Source organism: Chrysemys picta, chromosome 4 (genome assembly GCF_011386835.1).
Source record: "Chrysemys picta bellii isolate R12L10 chromosome 4, ASM1138683v2, whole genome shotgun sequence".
NCBI lineage: Eukaryota > Metazoa > Chordata > Testudines > Emydidae > Chrysemys > Chrysemys picta.
In genome coordinates this window covers 114192336-114213522 of record NC_088794.1, presented here as the reverse complement: position 1 = coordinate 114213522, position 21187 = coordinate 114192336, and the positions used below count along the sequence as shown (strand labels likewise).

The following is a 21187-nucleotide window of genomic DNA, read 5'->3' as shown; positions in this document are numbered from 1 at the left end:
AAGCTCGGATTACAAGAATTAACCAGAACAGAGCACCAGCCACTTGACAAGACAGCATCCCAGTGTGCAGTGACAACAGCTATTCAACAGAAAAACTGCAGATCACACCAGCTACCTAGCGAATCACCTGTTGTAGACCAAACAGCCAGTCCTATCAGTGTTCATTTTCCTATTTTTGTGTGTGTAATTTAGCTGAGATGTTTAGGTTTCTGGCAAATCTGCAAATGCTTTAAAGTTCCCCTGACCCTCCAGAACTGCTGGATAGAGTTTCAGGCTACAAGGGATGGAAAGAACCTTTCATCTGTCTCTCCCAAATATTAAAATATCCCTGTAACCCACTTTCCCCTCCTGCTGCCTGTGCAGTCTCTGTACCCCCAAAGATCAGGGTGGATGGAAGTGAAGGGGAGGGAGTCCCCTTGGATCAGTGTTTATTCTAATCAATCAACTCAAAAAATAGCAGCAGAGAGTAATTATTAATAATCAAGTAAAATTGGATTATTTCACTGCACTGCGGTGCTGACTGGATGGGTAGGTTGGTATAGAACTCAAATTCATTGGAGCAAACTAAACTGAACTAAAATTGCTGGCCTCAGCAGTTTGTCAGGGAAGGTAGAAACAGGGAAATCAGCTAACCATATGGGGATACAATTTGAAGGGCATGGAGTTACTTGGTCAGGCTAAATAATATGGTGGCTAGGTCTGGATATGTTCGAATCAAGCAGCATATCCAGTTTCAATTCAAGTGACAGTGATAGGCCCACCCGTCAGATCATCCCAGGATATCAGAGGAGCTTCCTGATTTTGAGGGATCACTTTTGGACTTTCCTCCTTTTTAAATAGTAGATCAGTCTCCCTCCCCACAAAAGGTGATCTACAAGTAGCACAGAGCGAAGGGCCTCTGAAAACTACAAGAGCAATGTCACTGAATATGCCAGGCTCTCAGGGACAGCTCTGATCTTTGTTTGTTGTTTTAGTTAGGGATTCAAGTTCAAAAAAATATCCCAAAGGAACATTATGGTTAAGCTTTTACGTGCACTGAAGTCAGGAAATTCAATATTACACTTTCCAAAACAAGTGTGACATGGACACATTGCATAGAGGGCCATATTTTCAAGCAGTCACCTAAATTGCACCCATAAAAAATGCCTGTATGAACATGCATTTTACACAGAAAATATGCATTTTTGCTTCAAAAATAAAAGCAGACAACTGCCCACAAATATGTATCTGCATGTGCAATTATGTGCGCACAGCTTTATGCATACAAATATTTGTGTGTGTTTGCCTGTGAATATTTTGCAGGCATGATTTAGACACTTACGTTAAAAAATGTGGCACACACGCCACCTTGCGCGCCAGACCCTCAACTTGTGTAAATTGGCATAGGTCCCTTGAAGACAATGTAGCTGGGACGATTTACAACAGATAGGCAGCCAGCTCTAAAACACTAAAGTTATCATCACTCATAGTAATACAAAACATTATCTAATTGCATGGGGACTCCAGTATGGTTACCAAAGGAAGCAGAACTTGGAGTTTCGTGACATCCTGTGTATGTAAAACCTCAGCCATTAAACTAAAATTAATATACCATAGGTTTTATTTTTAATAACTCAGTAATTAACTTTTCAAAATAAATATTTACTTTTCTTTATCTTAGGTATCATTATATCACCCTCTAGAATCTAACACTTAATTGCTTTCCTAACTTTTGCATGCTTATTTTATTTTTTAAATGAACTTTTTTCCCCCCAAGAGAAGGGGAATAATTAGGCTTACTTCCTGTCTCCTCCTTTTAAAAAAAAAAAAAAAAAATTGTTTTTAGCTGAAATGTAGGTTTTGGGAGGTATGCAATGTTACACAATCCCTGGCATATACAATCAATGAATAATCAATGTAAAAGTGAAAGGAAGTAATAAAGCAGTTATTGTGTGCAACAACTTCCCTATAGGGCCAAGTCAGTTTCCCTCAAAGTTGGTTGTCCCCCATACTACCTGCTTACTTAACTGAGTGAAATGGGACTTGGCTACCTTATGGTTTTCACGGTCACTCCCAGCAATGACAGCATGGCTGGGGGTTTTTTTTGGTTTGTTTTTTTGGATCAGAACAGCCCCAAAAGGTTTTGACATTGTGGACTGTATGTCACTGCAGTAATGTAGCTTCAATTCTACACCACTTGCAACTATTTGGGGCGCCTACACAGATAGGAGAGGAAAGAGCATGGAAGGAGGAAACAGTGCTGAATGAACAGCTCGTTAGGCCTTTGTTTGCCTGGAGTGGAAAGAGTTAAGCTTGCTTTGAGGTTCACTTTGTTCTCCATGATTTGTGCAAGCCCAGCAATCAATCAATCTTGCTCTTTTTTTTTTTCCCTAGGAACCATTGCAGGAATATCATGCCCAGGATCTTGGTTAAATCCACTACGCTTTTCCATCAAGTCACTCCACCCCCACCTCCCCACAGCACCCCCTCCCAAAAGGGGCCTTCTGAGCTCGTTTTGCTAATGTATTCTCAAACCAAATTAGGGGCCCTGACTCTCGGTGAAGTTCGTGAGTTAGTTGCTGCGATGCACTGAATTAAAGATACCATCTCGGACTGAAATCAGATTAGAGCCCACACACACACATGCAAAAGCCCACTTTCTAATCAATTTTATAAAGGGCCTTCAGCAGAGATACACTAATGGTATTGAGCTGAGATCTTTAAACTAAGTCTGCAAGAAGTCTGTGGAGATAAAACACACACTGTATTAAAGAGAGAGCTCTTCGCTGTGCCCTTCCCACGGAGAGCCCAGCGCACATGGGAACAGCAATTCAAAATACAAAAACAGCCCTCCTGACATGGACAAGACATCCCTCTACCATCCTCCTCTCTCCTTTTCATCCTTTGGACCTCCACTTGGCGCTTTCTTCTTCCAGTTTCTCTTTCTTTCTTTCCTTCCTTCCCTTTCAAGCTGCTGCAGGAGTCCCTGCACACCATATTCTCCTCTTCATGGGAATTACTGAGCCTTAGTACGTGCTGGGAAGGGGGCTAAAACTAACAAAGTGGGGATGCTTCTAGTTCTGACAGCTGAATTCCAACACTGCTGAATATCTAGCAGGCAGGGGTCCCAGATAGCAAACCATCCTGCTTGTGGCTGAAGGGGAGTCTCAATTTCAAAAGAGCTGTCCAGTGGCTGCTTACAAGACATTAAACCTGATGTGGTGCTGGCTGCATCAGGATATCATAACACCGCGTTGTGATGCCACAATACACACATCCTAGAAGCAGGATGTGACTGAGTCTACTACAGAGGATGGTGTTTAGAAGGTGGCATCCCTTACACCTCGTCTCCCCGCCCATCTTCAGCTCTCCCACAGCCCAGGAGTGGAAATCCTTGTATTTTAAATAATACTTTTTTCTCTCTGAAGTCTGTGCTCTGCATTGACACAAGGAGCACAGAAGAAATGCAGAGACATGAGGGAAGTTCCTGTTAGGTGGGAAAGCCTGGGTGGATGTAAACTAGGAGGGGGAGGCAAAGAAAAGGAAAAGAGGAGATTTTGTATAAGTAGCTAAAGCTAGAGATAAAATAGCCCAGCTATTGCCTAGGCACCTCTATCCATGATTGAGCTGAAGTCTCTGATGTGCCAAACTCACTGTTCCAAACACATCAACAATCATTTGCCCTTTTCTGACACTTTCCACTGGAGGATCTCAAAGCACTTTATAAACATTTATGAATCACACCTCAAAACACAAGATCAGACAGTGTCACGATCCTCATTTTACAGGTTGGGAAACTGAGGCACAGAGTGGTGAAAGCACTTGCCCAAAGTTGCCCAGGAAATCTGTGACAAAGCTGGAAATAGAACCCCAGTCTCAGTTCCAAGCCCTGTGTCTTAAGAACAAGACCATCCTCCATCAAAAATAGCTCCCTCTTTGGCTACTAGAAAACATACTAACTAGATCCTCAAAACCTTTAGGGATTCAGATGCTTGGAGAAGTTTTTTTGATTTGTAATGCCCTGGCTGGCTGATTTATTTGGGGTGTTCTTCTCACACAATCTTTTTATAGAAGAAAAGGCCCATGTAATATCCTGATCACAAAATATGATCCTGTAACCAACAGCTAACAGATATGTAAATAAATATACAAGCTCCCTAGAGCAGATTCATTAACAATTCTCACCGGGAAGAATTTTCATCTTGCAAATATATAATTTTTATTTTATATTATCAATAAACTGCCTGAGATGAAGGGCAAACCTTTAATAAAATCAGCTCGTCCGTCCTACTGTTTTCCGCAGAGGTGGTGATTGTAATGTGAATTGGAAAGGATGCAAAATGTAAATATGGCATTTTGCAGCAGGGGGAACCCAAACTACACCCAGACAAGAGCTGAAGCAACAACTTGCCAGAAGCCCGAGCTCTGTATCTAACTGGCATAAAATAGAGAAGAATGCAATTGCCTTACCATAAGCACAGAGTTGCGGCTCACAGAGACTACAGATTCCAGCCTGCAATGCTCCTACTGGCTACACATCTGTATTAACCATTCAAGCAGCAGGCTGCATGACAGGATTCCGTGGGCTGCATGTGGCCAACAATCTGCACTTTGGCCAACCCGCTCTACAGACTGATGCATAACAAGGGAATAGCTTTCACCAGCTCAGAAGCCTCTCCCCCCCACCCCACACCTCCCCAAAGCAGGATATACCCTGGCAGAGAAGAGAGGGATAGGAGACAAAGGGTAAGCAGAAGTGAAGAGAGAGATGGGCAGCAGCAGGCAGGAGGAATGGAATGGAGACAAGAGAGGAAAACTTGGGGTCTGATTATTTCTGTTCAGAAGTGCAGTTAGGTGGAGCTGGTTCATGCTCAGAGCTCAGATGTGCTCCCCCTTCACTGGGAAGGTTCCAGGCCTTGCACTGCTGTGCAGTTTTATGATGGTCACGCGCTGAGGACGATGCCAGTTTTCAATGCAATTAACCTTTCCAGACTAATGAAATGGTTCTATTGGCTGCGATGGTGGTGAGAAGCCCCTTGGCTCCAGCAGGCTCCTGAAGAGGGGTTATCGAGGTCACACAGCATTACCGCTCTAGTTCTATTTGCAGGCTGCAGCTAATCAATGCCAGACCTGAAAGGAGCAGGTGATGCCAGCCCCAGCATCACACGCCAACATTGTATTGATCCCAGGGAGAAGAGGTGACTTGAGCCTGAGCCTGCTGTGTCACAGGCAAAGTTCTTCCAGGAATATACCCCACACAGGAGGAGAGCTTGGGAGGAAACCAGGCATCAATTCCAGGACTGAGGAAGAGCAAGGATTAGTCTGTGTGGCACAAAGGCTGAATGCTTGGAGCAATGCAGAGCCTAACACTGGCAGAGTCACCTCCCGCTTTCTAGTTACGGATCTGCATGGGTTAATGCAGCCAGTAGATTTGGGTCAATGGGGTTCTGGAGGAGCACAGATCCCTCCCACAGGGCTTCTCCCACAGCTCAGGCCTGTCCTACAGTACTCACTCCATACTCCACTCTGTTGCTTTAACCCATTACTCCCCAGCTCAGATCTGTCCTACACTGTTCAGCCTTACTACTGGCAACTCAAGCATGCAAAAATCACGAGTCAGAATCCCCAAAATCCCGAGATTTTAAATAATAGTAAATAGTGGATCCTTTTTATTTGCCTCTATGTTTCTGAGCCTTTTGAGGTTTCTTGAATCATGCTTTCAAACTTTTCTCTGCATTCCTGAGGGCTAGAGAGTTACTTTTTAAAATGAAAGTGGAGATTCTCACCAAACTGAGTCCAGGAGCTGGTGCTATAAGAAAAAACACCAAATGCTGCAAGACTTTCAATAAACTCAGAAGAGTTGGCAACACATCAGGCTCCACTGAGCTCTGTCACTTTACTCTGTGCTATGAAACCCACCCACCTACACTTATACTGTGTGTTCATACCATTGTTACCATCACTCTCCCTCCCCAATTCCCATCTTTTATCCATTACATACTTTTCTTGGATCTTTTATTTTATTAGATTGTAGACTCCAAGGGCTTTTCTACACATAAAGGCTAGAGTGCTGCAGCTGCACCAATGCAACTCCCCCATTGTAGCACTTCAGTGAAGACACTACCTAGGCCAACGGGAGGGCTTCTCCCGTCAGTGTAGGTAATCCAGCTCCCCGAGAAGCGGTAGCTGTATTGACAGGAGAAGCCCTCCCGTTGACATAGCGCTGTCTATACTGGGAGTTAGGTCAGTAGAACAGCATAGTTCTACCAACATAAGTTGCTAGTGTAGATCAACCATAAGGGGCAGGGACTGACTTTTATGTTTGTGCAGCATCTAGTACTTTAGGGCCTATATCCTGATTAGGACCAGTAGATTGCTACCAAAATACAAATTAATAATGATAGTCAACTGACCAGCAACTTCTTGACATTAAAAAAAAATGTGATTGCTCCTTTGATCTACAGCTCTGTCCATAACTTTAAGAAACACACAATCCCAAAAGGGTTCCAGTCCTAGTCATAGGTGCATACAGAGTTTAGTTTAGGGCCCTGGTTATTTTTAGCATAGCTACTAGCAGGAAGGGAAAGACTAGATAGGAGCATATTTTTTAAAACTGCAAAATGCACGCACCTCATCACCTGATGTGCTAATCAGGTGCCTCCATATGCAAATGACTCATTGTATGTTTATGGGAGGAGAGGACACACACAAATACAGGCCTTACTTGCAAAGCCATTTTCAGAGGAACAAGGTCAGCTTCTGCTTTTTTTGCCTAAACTTTCTATGACAAGGTAGCGCATGCGCAGGTCTCCAATGTGAAAGCTGTCCCCTTGAATTCAGAAATGCATCTTTGAGGGCACAGGGCACCCATCTCTGGGAACTCCAATCCTGACAAAACAGGAATGGAAAACAATCTGATTTATGAGATTATGGATGGAGCAGAAAGGTCTCATATTAAAAGCATCATCGTTATTATTTCTAGTATTAATACAGATGTGCCTAGACGCCCCACTGCGCTAGGCACTGCACATACTCCTACTAATTGATTGTACTTATTAGGGCAGGGACAATCTAAGTAGGAAGACAGACAAATAGTAGGAAAAAGAAAATACTATGACCCTCATTTTACAGATGGAGAATAGAGGCACAGAGAGATTAAGTCACTTGTCCAACATCACACAGGAAACCTTCAATTTTTTTGAAGGTCAAATTTTTGCCATTTCTTCTCTAAAAATTTTGTCCTCAGGCTAAATTAATGACTCTTGGTGAGAAGGCAAGTGAGAGTTTTGCACAGCAATAACATCAGTGGGAAACTCCTGGGTATGGGACAGAAATAAGCAACGAAGGGAAAAGGATCCTTCCATTAGGCCAGTAAGTGTGAACTCAGTTTCCTGAATAATGACTTTATGGATGGAGGTTGTGGTGGTTGCGCTGTTACCTGCTGTGATGCTCTTACCTCTTAATCAGTTCCCCTTGATGGAGAAAAAAGAACAGAACACTGGTTGGAAGTCCTTGATTTCTTTCATTCCAGGATTGCTGACTGCCTTGTCTCACTAATTTTCATAGAATCATGGAAGTTAGAGCTGGAAAAGCCATACAAGTTCCATCTAGTACACTGGCAACCCAAGGGGTCAGTGTAAGACTATTTTGTAAGTCAGTTCACTGGTGCTTAGCCCAGTCTTGTTTTTCTCTCCTCCTCTAATCTGGACACAGTTTGAATGACAGTTCACTGAGCTTCAAAGAGCAAATGTTCAAGATAAATGCTAACTAGCCATCACCTTTACAAAGCAATTCCAGAGACAGAAACCCAGACTTTTCCCCATGGGATGGCATTAAAATGAAACAGTTTACTGTATGCCCCCAGGGTTCCTGGCAGCCCTGTTTTGTAAGAATTAATAATGTGTAAAACTAAAAACCATACAAATATTACTATTCTTCCTCCTACTAAACACCCAACAGACTTGAGATACTATGGCGGTGGAGGCTGTACAGTAGTGCAAGTAGTTTGTAAACAGATGGAATTAGGTCAGAAGATGGAAAAGAGAGAGATCATGACTAAGGCTAAGATTTTCATGGAGGTCATGGAATCTGTGACTTCCAGAGACTTCCATGACATTTTCCGCTTCAGCCCCAGGCTTTAAGCCACAGCTCCCAGCTGCCACAGGCAGTGGGGGAGACCCTGGCCCTCTCAGCCACCGTGGGGACCCCAGAGTCCCAGCAGCGGTGGGTGCTGAATCCTCCTCCGTCCATTTTGTCACAGTTATTTTTAGTAAAAGTCAGGGACAGGTCACAGGCTTCCATGAATTTTTGTTTATTGCCCATGTCCTGTCTGTGACTTTTACTAAAAATAACCATGACAAAATTTTAGTCTTAATTGTGATTAACAGACACGTCCTTACCTGGAGCCATCACAAATGACTTTTAGTGCCCTCAGGCTGGGCTAAGGGTGTTTGCAGCTCTACCTGTTACAATAGTTAGACTACAGGGAAACTGCTCTGATCCACATAACTGTGAAATCTGAATTCTTCCCCTTTCTCTGACGCATGCCCATTTCACCAGATAGCCACATGACCCTCACTTGAAGCCAATGGGAGTATCACGTCTCAAACGCTGCCTAGCAAAAAGGGTTATGGTAGTTTGTCTGGATCCCATTTACTATATTAAGATGCATCTCTCTCCACAAACGAGAGCTCTAGTTGAATGGTAACCATCCATTCTTCAAATCCGTGCACTCTGATTTGCTGCAGTCCTCAGGGCTCACTTCCATGTGCCCTCAACAAACAGCCACCTCATCATCTTGTTTCATCCAGATGACAGAATAAGAGACAATATTTTTACCCCATTATATCTCAAAACATTTCACTCCTTAGACACATAAGTATAATCAGTTAATATAAAGGATAGCAAGCAATATTGCTAAGTTTTATTAGTATATTAACAACTTCTTGTTAATACAAAGTTATTGGCCTTGGATTTTATTTAGCCTTATAATACAGTTATTACCTCACAAAATGGAAGCACTCATGTTATCCACTCAGTAAGAAGGACATTTTAAAGAAAAAAATTGGCAGAATGTGGTGTTCATATTATTGCAATAACGTTATACGTACTACACAGTGCCATTCAGCCAAAAGGTTTTCAAATCACTCTGCAAATTGATCACACATCAAGGGATCAATTCATCCTCTCCAGAAATGTAGAAACCTCTGAGGCAGAACACAGCAGCTATTTTATAGTACACATCAGGGCTGCACAACCGTTTAAGATAGGAAGCGAAGAAGAATATTGTGCCCGGTTGAAACTCCAGCAGAACACAAGGAGCGAGAATGTAATTACCCCCGTTAGAATTTGGTCAGGACACTGGAATTAATGCCCCCACCTGATTAATACCCCAACATGATGGGATGGTTAAGGACACAGTAGTCAGAACCTTAGCTTCACATCTCATCTGAAAGACGATGGCCTCTTGCACAGCCCCCCAACACCAGCACTCTGCTGTGGTTCAACTCTTTGAGAGTGAAGATCTTCTGATTCACCAGCATCACTTCCTGCACTGCCCTAAAGTTTTCCTTGCAGGCCTCCCACAGCATACTAATTGGGTTTAACTCTTCCTAGCTTGTTAGATCAGCCAAAACCATAACCCAGGCAAGGATGACCGCAAGCATGAGGATGGAGCAAGTGATTTGTTTTTAAATGATGTAACCATCAATGAACAGTCCTATAGAATTTAATAGAAAATGATCGCCTTTCTGTAGGATTTTTTAAACCACCATACAGAATTTAATACAAAACTTCTTATCATGTTCCCCTGCTCACCTTTTCTAGTCCATCAACTATGCCAGTGCTCTCCACCAATTTGTCAGCCCCTCACGTAAACGTCTACAAGCCTTTCTCCTTGCTGCTACTTACACTTGCCATGTCCTCTGAGGGAAGAATGGAACTGGCAAGATGTGCACCTATCAGGGCCTTGATTACTTTATCCGTGTTCTAACCTGCTCCCCTTTCCTTTGTCAATTACTTGTCCTTTTAGATTGGAAGCACTGCAGGGCAAGTACTGTCTCTGATCATGTGTTTGAACAGCATGCCGCAAAATGGAGCCCCAATCCTGGTAGGAGCCCTCTGGGTGCTACTATAATGCAAATACATAAGCAGATATTTGCCTACCAACATCATACTGTAAATCTGCACAAATGCAAGCCTGTGCTTTGGAATCTTCATGACTGGATTAATGAAGTACTGGGGTGCTGCAGATCTGGATCAAAGTTCATTGGCAGAGCTGTGGAAATCTGCTGCACACTAGGTTTAAGGTACATTAGTAAAATAAGGGTAGACTCAGAACTTGAACAGCAGAGGCTGCGGCAGGTCAAGACTGAGGTGCACTGGCAGAGAGGCAGGGGGAAGTACCTTGCTCACACTGTGCCTTAGTCTGCCCAATGATATGAGTTCCTCACTTTCATGAGCACTATATTCATATAAAAATGTTTTTTTTAAAACCCACCACAGGCGATTAAGCTGTGATCTAGATTAATTAGCTGCCATATTTCATTTTTAAAATCAGAACTGGCCTGCACTGACACTGAGGAAATGTAGAATATTTTCACACCTATCTGACAGCCTGATATTTCACTACGTCTTGAACTAAACCATCACTCCTGGACCTGTGTGCCTGTGCCAAGCTTCCAGCTGCACCCACTTCTATAGGCAAGTTCTACAGCACCCCTGGGAAAGGGTGTATGCCTCGGGGGTGGGGGTGGGGGGGGGAGTTTCTAATGAAAGTGTTGACCTCTGTGTAACCAGAGTGCCCTGAGCAGCATCGCTTCAATGCAGGAAACAAAAAGATTGATGAATTGTATAATGTACTGTTATTGTTAATTTTTCTGAGTGCTGCTGGTTGGTGTCTCTTGGAGACTAACTGGCCCTTTTGGTCACAGAACGATATTAACTCTGTTCTAGAAACTTGCTGTTGGAGACAGAGGCTATGTCCTCACTTTCAGAGTGATGAGTAAATGTCAAAATACACACCTGACTGACAATACCTCGTTTAAAAGGGACTTAGAATCACTTGTGTGTGCATGTTTCCACTTCACCCCCTCACTCTCCATGGAGCAACAGTGCCTTGCTCTTTCATTCACACACACAGATATTTGTTGCTTACTCAGAACTCTGCACCTTTAATCCAGGCACAACAAAACTCTAGAAAAGGTGCTGTAGGGAACAATCCTGCTCTGGTAGCAAGATGGCCTGCATGGAACCCCGGTGGGCTTTTCCTTCACTAATTTCTAGGCTGCTATTCCCCTTTCCCCCATCCCTTGTTTGGTCTTTGTCCTTTAAGATGGTAAGCTCTGAGGGGCAAACACCTGTCTAATCCTATGTCTGTGAAGTACCCAGCTCATTTGTAGGCACTACAGAATAAATAATTCCATGATTCTATTATATCTCCCGCCTGGGGCCAGACACTGGAGTGGAGGCCTCTGATTCCCCATTTCAAGGCTGAGTCCCCAAGCATGAGCATCTGCACATTATTGCAATTCACACTCCAGTTAGGTCTTCCAGTATCCTTAGGCACTAGCTTTACCAGGTGAGCCCAAAGGGAGCCTTCCCTCTGGCCAAGATAATAGGAACTGCATGGAGCTGGGATGGCTGCGAGCACCTCGGCTGCCTGAAATAACTGGGCCACACTGAGTAGGCCTCATTTGTAACTTGCATTTTGCATGTCTTAAAAGAATTATATGCGCACAAGGATCAAGCACGAATGTGCACAAGATGCATGCACAAACATCAAACAATACACACATGCATCGGCACACTCAAATCCATTACCGCTAACAAAGAGACACATACTCGGCTACCCACCATATGAACACAAGCATGCACACTCCTACGTTCACATTAAATACCAACACAAAGACATTAAACAAAGCATTCATGAAACACACATGCAGATTAACACTTACCACAGAACCCCACCATGCCCCACACCACCCAGACCTACATGCCCTGTGACAAGCACCTTTGCAAATGTAAATGGCCAGAGAACAAATCAGCCTGGCCCTTTAATGACTCTTTAAGCAGAGAGGGTCTTCGTCATGTTCTACTCTCACCTCACTCACTCTGTTTTCAGTATAAAATATTTCAAATCAGCAGAGAGGCCAGGTGAGGGCGAGGCTGGCTACCGCCATTCACTGCTGTTAAACTGCAATGGAACAACTGGAGGGCTCAGTAATTCCACGGAACAGGACTAAGCACTAGGTCAGAGCACAGAAAGTTAAAGACACAGCAAGAGTCAGCATGAGCCCACTGAGCAGGTCAAAGAAAACCCTCAGATAAGCTAATCACCGTTCTCGCTCTAGGATTGATTCACTGTAAGTTTTCCTCCCTGTCTGTTCTCTTATGGCTATTTATTTTATCCATCACAGAGGCAAAAGTGACAAAACAGAATGGTTCTGAGCTTCTGCTCCCTCCAAGTGCCAAGCCAGGACTCAGCAGGCCATGTGCTCCACCTCACCCTGAACACCACCTTTGGATTCCATTCCCATCAGTTCCTATTAAGCCTCATGCTGGGACATGGTTCCTGTCCCCTCCAACTCCTTTGGAGCATCCGTGCAAGATAGGGCTTCTATCAGCTTCCAATGAGTGTGTCTTCTCCAATTTCCAGGACACTACACATGCTGTAATAAACCATCTCCTGATCTTATGAGGGCAATCCCTATTCCTCAAACTCCATGAAGTCCAGCACTGTAACTCTTTCCATTATCAATGGCTCCATTTCAAACTCTTCTGCTCTTTGGACTACCCTGCTTCCCAAGTCTCACCATCTCTCTCAGGTACAATTCACCTCTGGCTGCGCATAGTTCCAGCTCTCAATGTCGTTCATCAAGAAGGTTGCAGGTAGCAGACTCTGCTTTCACAAATGACCTGGCACTATCAGAGTCATCAAGCACAAAGGGCATTGTATATTTGTATGAAAGTTTAATAGCTGTGGCGAAACCTCTCTGCAGTGCTACACCTTGCACTGATCTGGCTGTCACTTTCTCAATATGACATGTTCCTCAAACCTGCAGGAAAGCCCATTTCCAGCAGAGTGGCTCAGAGGTGTACTGATGTGTTGGACTGAAATTATTTGTGAGATGGATAGGACAAAGGTTAGTGCTGTTATTATTGTTTGTTGGATTTAATGTTTATTTTTAGGCAAATCCTGACTCAGTTTTTGTGAAAGTAGGTTTTTCTAATATGCATTTTAAAAAATCCTTTCCCTCAACTCACTATATATAAAAACTCAAAACCCTGCCTTTCCTTGGAATGAACTGCCCCTGGCCTGGGCATTTGCAGTGTATATTTTATAAAACCTTATCTTAAATGTGGGGAGTCTGTCATTGTTTATCAGTTTCAACCTAAAACCAGAAATCCTGCTTATACAACTAAGACAGTCACAATGACTGGGTTCACTTTGTTTGGGTTTTTTTTTCAATCATTATGTCTAGGTTACAAGTCTGATCCCATGCTCCCTGACCTCAGTTCTGCCTTTGCTGGTTCTGCCCTTGCTGGTTCTGTCTCCAGTTTGCATTCCATCTTCAAACACTGTTCCTAGAGTGACCGGCTGTAGGATGCTGCTCACACGACAAGTGTGTGATGCTAGCCTGCAATTCCAACTCTCCTTCAGACCACCTGTCTGGGGTGGGGATGTGATTATTACCTGGTATCAGTCATTCAGTCAATGCTGGCTTCCCTTCTGGCCTCAGAGATCTTGTGTAAAAAACTCATCCCTTTTTCAGCAGCAGAGCTGTCATCTCTTCCAAGCTTTGTCTCTGTGGATTTTGTTTACACGTTGCTCATTTCAGATTTTGAGGGGCCAGAGAGTTCTTTTGGAATTCCTTCCGAGTCGGGGCTATCAGGCAGCCTGTCTTGCTTCAGAGCAGAGGTTATCATCCTTCTTTCACTTTTTCTTGATTTCATGTGCTGTTCTGAGGGCTTTACTGTTGCTCGGTTTGGTGGCACTATAGAGTTTCAACAGCATTTGCATGGGTCAACTCCCTCCACACGGATTTCTTCCTCATTCTCTCATCAGAGCACCTTCCTGCCTGGAGCTCTCAGGGATTCTCCACATGACATAATACTTCATCTGAGCCTTGTTTTATTCCTCTCTGCCATGTTTTTATCCCAAATAATATTCTTTGCAACTTCAGTGAGTTCACACTTTGTCTCCTCTCACACTTCATTTGCCATTTTGTCCTCTGTGCATTTCAGCAATGCATCAAATTCATCCCCAATTACCACTCTGTAGCTTCCTCCAACATACTCCAAATTATTCCCAAAGGACTGAAGGAATCGTTTCATGCATTAGAAGCACGAAACCTGAACTCTGAAAGAAGCAGCTGGTGATCTGACTCAATAAGAGCACCTGGCAGAGTTTTGCAGAGTGTAGAATGCTAGTTTCTGTCTTCCCCGTACAGTGAGAGCATTAGTCTGCTTCTCACGGAGATCTCTCTAAACAATTCCAGGTGCATCTTCCCCTACTGTGGTGTGAAGCTGAATGGCCTAATATTGATCTCACATCAGTTTTACACTGGAGTAACTACTGATTTCAATTGAGTTACTCCTCATTTACCACAGTGAAAATGAGAATCAGCCCAAAGCATCTTCAGATATAAGCTGATCCTTAGAGCAGAACTCAAAAGACTTGATGATAGTGTCTTCATTTGCTGACCTCTCCTATCTTAAGTATCAGAGGGGTAGCCGTGTTAGTCTGAATCTGTAAAAAGCAACAGAGGGTCCTGTGGCACCTTTGAGACTAACAGAAGTACTGGGAGCATAAGCTTTCGTGGGTAAGAACCTCACTTCTTCTTCTCCTATCTTAGTCTCCCATTTACATTCTTGTCAACAATATCCTTCTATACATGCACTGACAGCATCTCATGGTTGTTAGTTACTTTGAGAATGTCCAGTAATCTATTACAAATTACTGATTGCTGGAAGTAAAATGGAATCAGTTACACATCAGTCTCTCCTAGAAGTTGTGAAGTACTGATTAGATTACTTCAGTGTGGGGAAAAGTGAATCACTGTGAGTCACTGCCATTTAGTATGGCCTTCCATCTCAGAAGGCACCAAAGATTGCTTCTTGAGCTTGCGAGGCTCTTTTGTCTAGTCTGATGGTCCACCATGAAAAGTATCAAAGCTCTAATATAGCTGTAACACTGGTGTTGTATGAGCATTACATACTGAGACTGCTCATATTGGACACCATGACTTTCATGGCATCATTCCCCATGGTAGAAGTACTTGGGGGAAGTAGAACTATTAAAGATTGAATAGGGGGATGAGTTTAGTGACAAGCCAAAAATGATTGGGTTACTGCTTGTCAACATCTGCCTTTAACGAGAAATAAAAGAGGAACAAACATTTTGGAAGTAAGAAGCACCCTGCTACGCCAGCTAAGAAGGTAAAAGAATACTTAAGAATATATATTCATCAATTGTTCTGGACAAAATGTGTACTATGACAGACAGGGGATTAACTAACAAACTTCTGGCTCCACAGACTTATTTTGGAAAAGTCCTGGGGAATGTGTATACCACACACTTACACAATGAATCTCTCTCTCCCCCTCTAGTGTCTGGACCACAAAGAGCCTGTTACAGACTTTGAGCAACAGACCTGGATCTTCTAGCTCAGTCATTCAGATCCTGAAGTCTTGTGTTTTATCTCCACTGCCAACCATGCACCCCCGGGACATTGCCTTACAATATCATGAAGCATGGAGGTGACAATCCTCTACACAGTTCTGCCGTAATTGTACCTAGAATACTGTGTTAATTTGTGGGCATCATTTTAATCAGAATGATACTGACAAACTGGATGCAGCTTTGAGCACCCAAATGTGATCAGGTGGTTGTCTGCACTCATTAGGAAGAGAGATCAACAGATAACTAAGGGGCTAACAATATATTCTCTCTTCAAATATTTGTAAACAGCAAGGATGGACAGAAATTACTTAGCATGATAGTAGAGGACATAATCAGGAGGAATGGGATGAAATTAAAAAGGAAAACTTTTGTGCTGAATATTAGAAAAAAATATGTTCTATTATAAGAACTCCTTAGGCTGTGGAATCATCCCTGGAGGGAAGGGATGGAAGCCTCCTCACTTGTGACACTTACAACTAGACTAGATAGAATACTGGAAAACGTACCATAGAGCAGAATCCTGCATTGGCATAGGAAGATGAGCTGGATGACCCAATAGTTACATGTCTAATATCTGATTCTGTGCTTGAGACAGGAATTAAAGAACTGCCAAGACAAGTGGCTGAAAGGAATCCACATTTACTTTTCAGACCACAAATTAATTTGATTATTTCCCAGGATTACATTTGTAAAAAGTAAACTGTGATTGTAACCTTTCTCAGTACTTCATCAACCCTGAACCCACACTCATCAGTTATGTGTCAATGCAGCATCAACCAAGTCCTGCAGAGGGCTGTAGAGTTCTTCTGATTTTTCTCATCTGATGCACGGATTGGAGTACTGTAATGGTCGGAGCTATTTTAAGGCAGGTTGAGGCAAAGATGATGGGCACTGACTGGTCTTCCAGTAAGGGATGCAGATCCATTCTTGTTTCAGAAAAATGACACTACTTTCTCATGTCTCTTTCCTATTCCCCATATTTAACATCAAGTCTCCTTCAGGTTTAAACTAGTGACTGACAGATTCTGTAACCTCAAACGTTCTGCAATGACAATTTTTCCATACCGACCTGCCAAAGCAGAAGGTGCTGTGGCTATTTGAAGCCGTAGCTGGGGTCAACTTCAAACTCCTGTTAACTGCGCAGTTGTTTTTAGCTCAAAGTGCTATATAATCTTGAACAGCTCTTACAGGAGCAGACTTTTTGGAGCTTAAACTGGTTCTGTCCCTTTCCTCTGCCTTACCCAAGGCTGCTGTCACGTCTTCCTTCCTCACCCACATAACCACATCTTCTCAACTGATTGCGGCGAATCACTTTGTGGTGTGGAAAGACAACGTAGTGCTTCTGTCCTTGGCTTGCCTTATTCACTCTTGCGTTGAGCTCCAGCAGTATCTCACAAGACGTGCAATCACCCCATACCCTATCCCACACCACTGCACAGCAAGACTCTGCTCTGGGAGAATAATTGTGCATACATTGCTCTTTATCAGTTATTTTCAACAGCAAAGAAACTCCCCAAAACTGGAGTCCAGCCTTTGAAAAATAAAACAACTGAGACATTTTCTTTCTAGTCTCCTGAAGCAAATAAATTAACTGGATCCAAATCTCCAGCCTGCTGCCCACCCACTTGCATGCTACAGGAAACTGCCAGGTGGGGAGGATCCACTTTTCAAGAGCAAAGTTTTGAAGGTGATGGACTATGGAAAGTACTCTATATACTCGTTAATAAGCCGAATATTTTTGGTAAAAAAGTGACGCATCAAAGAGCGGCTTATAAACAGGTCTACACCAAAATTTGATGATTTTAAACTCTATGGAATCATTGAATTGAATATCTAATACAGGGATTGGCAACCTTTGGCAAGCACCCTGGCAGGCCGGGCCGGTTTGTTTACTTGCCGCGTTTGCAGGTTCGGCCAATCGTGGCTCCCTCTGGCCGCGGTTTGCCGCTCCAGGCCAATGGGGGCGGCAGGAAGCGGCGGCCAGCACATCCCTCAGCCCGCGCTGCTTCCCGCTACCCCTGTTGGCCTGGAGCGGCGAACTGCAGCCAGTGAGAGCCACAATCGGCCGAACCTGCGGACACAGCAGGTAAACAAACCGGCACGGCCCACCAGGGTGCTTACCCTGGCAGGCCATGTGCCAAAGGTTGCCGATCCCTGATCTAATACATTGTACTTTCATTTACCTGGAGTGTCTGCAGGCATGGAGCCCCTCAGCTCCGTGTGGCCGTGGTTCACCATTCCCACTGGGAACAGCGAACTGCGGCCACAGGGAGCTGAGGGGCTCCATGCCTGCAGATGCTCCAAGTAAACCCGTCCCGACCCGCCAGCGGCTTACTCTGACGGGCCGGGAGCCAAAGTTTTCCAACCCCTGAAATATAGGGTCGGCTTATGAAAGGGTCATACATTTTTTGCAATTTTTACTTAGCCATTGTGGGGGGTCGGCTTATAAACTAATGGACAATGAACGAGTATATACGGTAACTCCTTCCTCTGGCTCTGCCAGTTTGTCTGTTCTTTCTATGCCTGTCTGGGGCAGGGACTACCTTGCTGGCTGTGTATTGTACAGAACCCAGCACATTTCCCACAGTCCCATTGAAGCTGAAGGGGATTTGGATGCCTAACAGCCTTTACAAATAATGAGTTTAAATTATTTTTAAAATATGTATTTTGTTACATTCCCTTTACCATCCATACATTTTTAATCAAATGAATTATCTGCTAAGAGGTGGTTGAGAACTTGTAATAGACACCAACCACCCGACCTTTCTTAATTAATCCAATTCATACTTTCTCTAGTCCAGCACCTTCAAAACTTTGCTCTTGAAAGATGAACCCTTCCCAGCTGGTGATCTCTGTAGGATGTAGGAGATTTGGATCCAGCTAGTCATCAGGATAACAACCCTATTTGCAAATCAAGTACCTTTATCAGATAACCAGTGGAGACCAGGACAATATCTAATAGTTCAACATCAGCACCAAGATATATAACTGCTTCTGTACAAAAACCTTTCTTCTAATCCTTCTTAAACTCAACCAGACTGATTGGTTTTTATTATTCATGAATTAATTTTTAACTCTTGGTCCAACAGGGGAATTGAATCTATAACATTTTCCACAGATTGAGGCAAAGAAGCTCTACGTCGACAGAGCAGAACAGCCAAAAGGAGATTTTTTTCCCTTCAACCAACCATTAAAGAATGGTTGTGTCTATTTTTTTCCTAAATACCTTAGGTGAAAATTTAAAGGAAAAAAATGAATACATTAAAAATATACATAATACTGTAGTGCTGAGCTGGGAGAACTGATTTCCTTTTGCAAATATACACAGAGAGAAAATGAAGGACGGTAGGGAAATAAACTGCAGTTTTAGGGCTTAAAAAGGCAAGTCCTTGTAGTGAGGGGACTTGAGGCAGGGGAGAAATTTGAAGACGGGTCTGTACTGGAATGGGAGAAACGGGCATGGGCACTGTTTAGGGCATATGGTTCTTTCAGCCTCTTAGCTGTAATCACTGGAACCAAAAGCAAAAAATTCTCATTTTAAATCACAAGCGGCTTCTAACAATTATAACAGGATGGTCAGAAATGCTGTTTGCTTCGATAGGGTGTGACTTGAATTATTCCTTACTCAAATAAGGCTTTCAAAAGTGATGGACTGTACAGTGGGAAGCATGCTACATTTTGTTCCCTCCCATAAGCACCATGCTTAAAAACTCCCCAAAACAAAATAAAAATTCCCAAAGTATCCAAAGATTAAACCAAAGTGCTGATTTTTCCGGCTTCGGCACAAGTCCCCAGCTTCATTCAAATAGTATTTTGTGGTTTGCTCCATATTTTGCACATTTGTCTTTTCAGCCTTTCTCACATTTTAATATAAAAAAATATCACTGCATTTCTTTAAAATCAGAAACCCTGATGTGGGGGGGAATCTATAAACAGAATATCTAACCACACACATTTAGCTATCCAATGATATCTAATCTTATTATCTACGATCTAATTATATCTGCTCTAATTCAGACTACAAAAATCTATAAATACAGATGTTATGTACACTGTATCTAGATACCATTAAATTTCTTTTTAGTTCTAGAACGCCTTTTATCCAAAGATCTCAAAAGCTTTAGAAACATTAATTAATTAAGCCATAGAACACTCCTGTGAGGAAGGAAGTATTTTCATATATACTTTAAGTACACACACTGTATAGATATACACATATATAGACTGTATTCACACACACTACATTTAGGTTATACTTATTCACATATACAGTATATGTACCTGTTTTATATAGAAATACCGTGTGTGTGTGTGTTTATTTAGAATATATTACATGCAATGAGGTTGTAGACATATTGGTCCTAAGATATTAGAGAGAGAAGTGGGTGAGGTATTATCCTTCAACAGTCCAACTTCTGCTGGTGAGAGAGACAAGGTTTCGAGCTTACACAGAGCTCTTCTTCAGGTCACACATTTTATATATATATATATATATATATATATATATATCTGAACACTTATTCACACACGTGTGAGAATAAAACTATTTCTTTCTCATCTTTACTCATGTTAAGTCTGTGTGGTGTATAAGGTGCAACAGCACAATTTTCATCAATTATTCTAAGGGTGACTTGTCTGGTATCATTTGTATAAGGTAGAATGTGTGGACACATCAATACATCTCACCATCATTTTCAAAAGGTCACACTTTCTATGATCTGTTAAGGCAGAAAAAGCCCACAAGGAGCGAAAGTAAAATATTTTCTAAAGCTGAAGTGCCACTGTTACAGGCCCCCATACAGGGATTCATTTGGCTTTGAAAGTGAGTTTTGACTGTATCAGACAGTTGTGCTTCCTCTCCCTGCCCCTGGTCCCAGGTTAGACTGCATTGCAGGCTACGCTCAATTGCCTGGAAGTCACTGCTTAATAATCCAGTTAGGCATACAGAGTGCCTTGCTCCCTTCTGATACCTTTGCACTACAGATGAATCCGATAAGCAAACTGACTACTAAAAGAGTGTCAGGCAACGGGTATTAAGGTCTTTGGTTTCACAGGAGTAGCTGCCCAGTATCTCACTACAGCACAGCCCCCCCCCCCCCCCTTCACAATGACAAAAATGCAAACGGCAGAAAAACAGAAACATTTGAGAGGCTGAATGAAGCAGCAAGTCAGAGGAGTCGGGAGAGGAAGGCAATGCCCAGAGAGGCTGAAAAGGGGCTAGAGAGGGACTGCAATCTGAGTGTTGTAAAGATATTCATCTGACCTTCCCCCCACCTTTTAGACCGTTTAAAAAAAAAATCAGACCATGTTTGCCTATCACATCCAATTCTGAAACAAGGAACAAATGAAAGACAAAGGTAATTCTCAGAAACAGTCTTTCAATCAAGGATCATTTTTAAAAATGAAAAGCAGACAAAGTATGAATACACACACACAAACATTTTAAAAAAATTTGGATTAACCCTGGCTACCAGTACTGTGGTAACAGTTATAAAATGAGCCCCGGAACTCAATGTCACAAGCCTA

At 42.9% G+C, this 21187-nt stretch overlaps 1 protein-coding gene across 5 annotated transcripts in view; it reads right to left on the bottom strand.

Moving 5' to 3' along the window:
* The window catches only part of ESRRB (estrogen related receptor beta), a 159171-nt gene that overhangs the window by 77402 nt on the left and 60582 nt on the right, over positions 1-21187 (bottom strand). The window lies entirely within an intron of this gene.